The following is a 6716-nucleotide window of genomic DNA, read 5'->3' on the forward strand; positions in this document are numbered from 1 at the left end:
GACAGAGGGACAGTCCAATTGTTAGCTACCAGGACTTGTCGGGTTGGCTGTATAACCGCCAGATGATATCATCAGCCACTAGGGACAGGCATGCATCATAAGCATACTATATTAATTGTTTGAGATTGCCTATTTGACTGCATATTACTTGCTAATTGTCTAAATGCCTTATCTGTTCCTATTTGTGAATCTCTTGTCTGATATAACTGTGTTTGCTATATTATACTCCTGCTGGTGGTTGGGAGGCCTGAAGGAATTGGAAAGGGAAGTATTAGTTAGACTGAAGGATCTTTAGTCAGTTGCCACTTACGGTTAAGTTTGTTTATAAGGTTTGATATTATCTTGAGGAAGTTCTAGGATTGCCTTCGGCTTTCCTCTATTATTATATATTATATATGTGGAAGCTGTTACCGTGCTGGGGACCTCTGCTTCTCACCCATGCGGATTTTGTGGTTTTCAGATGCAGGACGCGAGGCTCCTCGTTAAGGCATGCTGGAGACTTCTGGATTAGCGAAGATCCCTTGTTCTCGGGACTCTGTTTTGGGTTTATATGTTTTGCTTAGATACTTTTATCTCCATTAAATAATACAAACTGCGATGACTCCTCTTATAGGAGGTTTTGGAGAATAGGTTTCTGTATTTGTGTCCCTTTTGGGTTTCCTTTGGGGTTTCCTTATTTTATCATATGTATATACTGCTACGCTCGGACCGGTTATCTTCGCGGCCGGATTTTGAGTCTTGATATTCCTGTTTTTGACACTCCTTTGTATATATATAATCTCGTGTTGGCTTATCCTTGTTCGTTACATTATGGATCGGAGTGTTGCGCGATCGAGTTACGGTTTTTGTTTACCCCTTTTTTCTACAAAGGCTCCTAGTTATAAATCCTTATTCATACTACTATACGTACTAAATTTTTGTTTTAGAGGTCGTAATATCTTGCCATCTCTGAATTATGACTTAAGCATAAGTCTCTGTATGGTAGGGTGTTACAGAACCTGTTCCTATAAGAATTGAAACTTTTCACAAGATGCAATTATGTTGCATCCGTCAAATAAAGTAGAACCAAGGACAAAGTTAGTGTGAGCCAGCTGGGAGGACTTAAAGTGATTGTCTTATCTACTAATTTGTACTTCAAACAAAGAAAAACTTACAAGGTATGGATTAAAATTGTTGCATAACACTGATTAAAAATTTAGAGGAGTGGAGTGTCGGTATTCATTAGAAACAAAAAAGTATAACACAAAGATCAAAGCAATTTTACCCAGACAAAGGTGCTAGAAAACAAAGTAGACCTTAATCATATTGGAATTTAGATCCTCTAAATTTAAAATTTGTACTTTAGAGAGTAAAGTATGATCTTCTACCTTTGAATAGTTTCTCTCTCATATTTATTTTTGGTCCCACCTATAAAATAAATTGTGAAAGATCACATTTTATTCTCTAAAGTAAAATTCAAACTTTAGAGCAAATCCGTCGTATTGAGAAAGTGAGCATTTCTAATTATCAGCATCATTACTTTACCATTACCCACCACAAATGGCTCATCTATCTATCTATCTATCTATTCTTAATAATATAAGATAAAATTAGATGGATAAGTTTACCACATTACTTTTAAGACATCTTTCTTCTCCTACTAATGTGATGTCAACAACATCGCTTACTTGGCAAAACTTTAGAATTAACTATTCAATTTTTGCCAAATCAACTATTATTTCCTAATAAGAAAAAAATAAAATATACAAAAAATACACAAATAATAGAAATATATGCAAATTAGACTGCAAAATTACCAATGACAATAATTAAAAATTAATATTGAACATGTTTCTATAAGAATTGAAACTTTTCACAAGATGCAATTATGTTGCATCCGTCAAATAAAGTAAAACTAAGGACAAAGTTAGTGTGAGCCAGCTGGGAAGACTTAAAGTGATTGTCTTATCTACTAATTTATACTACAAACTAAGAAAAACTTACTAGGTATGGATTAAAATTGTTGCATGACACTGATTAATAATTCAGAAGAGTGGAGTGTCGGGATTAATCGGAAACAAAAAAGTATAACACAAAGACCAAGGCAATTTTACCCAGATAGAGGTGCTAGAGAACAAAGTAGACCTTAATCATATTGGAATTTGGATCCTCTAAATTTTAAATTTATACTTTAGAGAGTAAAGTGTGATCTTCTACCTTTGAATAGTTTCTCTCTCATATTTATTTTTGGTCCCACCTAAAAAATAAATGGTGAGAGATCACACTTTATTCTCAAAAGTGAAATTCAAACTTTAGAGCAAATCCATCGTATTGAGAAAGTGAGCATTGCTAATTATCAGCATCATTACTTTACCATGACCCACCACAAATGGCTCATCTATCTATCTATCTATCTATTCTTAATATATAATATAAAAGTAGATGGATAAGTTTACCCACATTACTTTTAAGACATCTTTTTCCTCTTACTAATGTGATGTCAACAACATCGCTTACTTGGCAAAATTTTAGAATCAACTACTCATTTTTTGCCAAATCAACTATTATTTCCAAATAAGTAAAAAATAAAATATACAAAAAATACACAAATAATAGAAATATATGCAAATTAGACTGCAAAATTATCAATGACAATAATAAAAAAATTCATATTGAACCTGTTCCTATAAGAATTGAAACTTTTCACAAGATGCAATTATGTTGCATCCGTCAAATAAAGTAAAACTAAGGACAAAGTTAGTGTGAGCCAGCTGGGAGGACTTAAAGTGATTGTCTTATCTACTAATTTGTACTACAAACTTTGAAAAACTTACAAGGTATGGATTAAAATTGTTGCATAACACTGATTAGTAATTGAGAAGAGTGGAGTGTCGGGATTCATTAGAAACAAAAAAGTATAACACAAAGACCAAAGCAATTTTACCCAGACAAAGGTGCTAGTGAACAAAGTAGACCTTAATCATATAGGAATTTGGATCCTCTAAATTTTTAATTTGTAGTTTAGAGAGTAAAGTGTGATCTTCTACCTTTGAATAGTTTCTCTCTCATATTTATATTTGGTCCCACCTATAAAATAAATGGTGAGAGATCACACTTTATTCTCTAAAGTGAAATTCAAACTTTAGAGCAAATCCATCGTATTGAGAAAGTGAGCATTGCTAATTATCAGCATCATTACTTTACCATGACCCACCACAAATGGCTCATCTATCTATTTATCTATCTATTCTTAATATATAATATAAAGTAGGTGGATAAGTTTACCCACATTACTTTTAAGACATCTTTCTCTTCTTACTAATGTGATGTTAACAACATCGCTTACTTGGCAAAACTTTAGAATCAACTACTCAATTTTTGCCGAATCAACTATTATTTCCAAATAAGGAAAAAATAAAATATACAAAAAATATACAAATAATAGAAATATATGCAAATTAGACTGCAAAATTACCAATGACAATAATTAAAAATTAATATTGAACATGTTCCTATAAGAATTGAAACTTTTCAGAAGATGCAATTATGTTGCATCCGTCAAATAAAGTAGAACCAAGGACAAAGTTAGTGTGAGCCAGCTGGGAGGACTTAAAGTGATTGTCTTATCTACTAATTTGTGCTACCGACTAAGAAAAACATACAAGGTATGGATTAAAATTGTTGCATAACACTGATTAAAAATTCAGAAGAGTGGAGTGTCGGGATTCATTAGAAACAAAAAAGTACAACACCAAGACCAAAGCAATTTTACCCAGACAAAGGTCCTAGAGAACAAAGTAGACCTTAATCATATAGGAATTTGGATCCTCTAAATTTTTAATTTGTACTTTAGAGAGTAAAGTGTGATCTTCTACCTTTGAATAGTTTCTCTCTCATATTTATATTTGGTCCCACCTATAAAATAAATGGGGAGAGATCACACTTTATTCTCTAAAGTGAAATTCAAAGTTGAGAGCAAATCCATCGTATTGAGAAAGTGAGCATTGCTAATTATCAGCATCATTACTTTACCATGACCCACCACAAATGGCTCATCTATCTATTTATCTATCTATTCTTAATATATAATATAAAGTAGGTGGATAAGTTTACCCACATTACTTTTAAGACATCATTCTCTTCTTACTAATGTGTGTCAACAACATCGCTTACTTGGCAAAACTTTAGAATCAACTACTCTATTTTTGCCGAATCAACTATTATTTCCAAATAAGCAAAAAATAAAATATACAAATAATATACAAATAATAGAAATATATGCAAATTAGACTGCAAAATTACCAATGACAATAATTAAAAATTAATATTGAACATGTTCTTATAAGAATTGAAACTTTTCACAAGATGCAATTATGTTGCATCCGTCAAATAAAGTAGAACCAAGGACAATGTTAGTGTGAGCCAGCTGGGAGGACTTAAAGTAATTGTCTTATCTACTAATTTGTGCTACAGACTAAGAAAAACATACAAGGTATCGATTAAAATTGTTGCATAACACTGATTAAAAATTCAGAAGAGTGGAGTGTCGGGATTCATTAGAAACAAAAAAGTACAACACAAAGACCAAAGCAATTTTAACCAGACAAAGGTCCTAGAAAACAAAGTAGACCTTAATCATATTGGAATTTGGATCCTCTAAATTTTAAATTTGTACTTTAGAGAGTAAAGTGTGATCTTCTACCTTTGAATAGTTTCTCTCTCATATTTATTTTTGGTCTGGGAAGACTTAAAGTGATTGTCTTATCTACTAATTTGTAGTACAAACTAAGAAAAATTTACAAGGTATGGATTAAAATTGTTGCATAGCACTGATTAAAAATTCAGAAGAGTGGAGTGTCGGGATTCATTAGAAACAAAAAAGTACAACACAAAGACCAAAGCAATTTTAACCAGACAAAGGTCCTAGAAAACAAAGTAGACCTTAATCATATTGGAATTTGGATCCTCTAAATTTTAAATTTGTACTTTAGAGAGTAAAGTGTGATCTTCTACCTTTGAATAGTTTCTCTCTCATATTTATTTTTGGTCTGGGAAGACTTAAAGTGATTGTCTTATCTACTAATTTGTAGTACAAACTAAGAAAAATTTACAAGGTATGGATTAAAATTGTTGCATAGCACTGATTAAAAATTCAGAAGAGTGGAGTGTCGGGATTCATTAGAAACAAAAAAGTATAACACAAAGACCAAAGCAATTTTACCCAGACTAAGGTGCTAGAGAACAAAGTAGACCTTAATCATATAGGAATTTGGATCCTCTAAATTTTTAATTTGTAGTTTAGAGAGTAAAGTGTGATCTTCTACCTTTGAATAGTTTCTCTCTCATATTTATATTTGGTCCCACCTATAAAATAAATGGTGAGAGATCACACTTTATTCTCTAAAGTGAAATTCAAAGTTGAGAGCAAATCCATCGTATTGAGAAAGTGAGCATTGCTAATTATCAGCATCATTACTTTACCATGCCCCACCACAAATGGCTCATCAATCTATCTATCTATCTATTCTTAATATATAATATAAAGTAGGTGGATAAGTTTACCCACATTACTTTTAAGACATCTTTCTCTTCTTACTAATGTGATGTCAACAACATCGCTTACTTGGCAAAACTTTAGAATCAACTACTCAATTTTTTCCGAATCAACTATTATTTCCAAATAAGCAAAAAATAAAATATACAAAAAATATACAAATAATAGAAATATATGCAAATTAGACTGCAAAATTACCAATGACAATAATTAAAAATTAATATTGAACATGTTCCTATAAGAATTGAAACTTTTCACAAGATGCAATTATGTTGCATCCATCAAATAAAGTAGAATCAAGGACAAAGTTAATGTGAGCCAGCTGGGAGGACTTAAAGTGATTGTCTTATCTACTAATTTGTACTACCAACTAAGAAAAACTTACAAGGTATGGATTAAAATTGTTGCATAACACTGATTAAAAATTCAGAAGAGTGGAGTGTCGGGATTCATTAGAAACAAAAAAGTATAACACAAAGACCAAAGCAATTTTACCCAGACAATGGTGCTAGAAAACAAAGTAGACCTTAATCATATTGGAATTTGGATCCTCTAAATTTTAAATTTGTACTTTAGAGAGTAAAGTGTGATCTTCTACCTTTGAATAGTTTCTCTCTCATATTTATTTTTAGTCCCACCTATAAAATAAATGGTGAGAGATCACACTTTATTCTCTAAAGTGAAATTCAAACTCTAGAGCAAATCCATTGTAAGACCCAGTTAATTAACGGCTAATTAACCCATAAATGAGAATTTATTCTAGAAAGCCAAAAATGTTAATTTTATGGCTAAATGTGATAGAGGAGATTGAGACGAGAATTTCGGTACCAATTTTCTAGAAATCGGACCAAGATTGAACCAAACGGGCCAAACCGGTCCAACCGGACCCAAAGTGGGCCCTTGGCCCAACTAAACTAAACCAAAACTCTAGTTTTTAGCACTCTCTCTCCTCACAACACACTAAACACGCTGAAAATGGAGGCTATGGAGGGAGGAACACTTTCTCAAGTTCTTTCTCTCACTTGATCTTCAAACCACCATAACTTTTGATCTAGAGCTCCGATTGCCGCTCCGTTTGTGGCCACGCGTTCACCGCGGAGAGCTCTACAAAACCCATACAATTAATCTTGAGGTAAGCCACGTTTTACTGTTCGAAATTCCAGCCCTTGATTTCGAGTTTCAT

This window comes from Arachis ipaensis, chromosome B06 (assembly GCF_000816755.2).
Source record: "Arachis ipaensis cultivar K30076 chromosome B06, Araip1.1, whole genome shotgun sequence".
Taxonomy (NCBI): domain Eukaryota; kingdom Viridiplantae; phylum Streptophyta; class Magnoliopsida; order Fabales; family Fabaceae; genus Arachis; species Arachis ipaensis.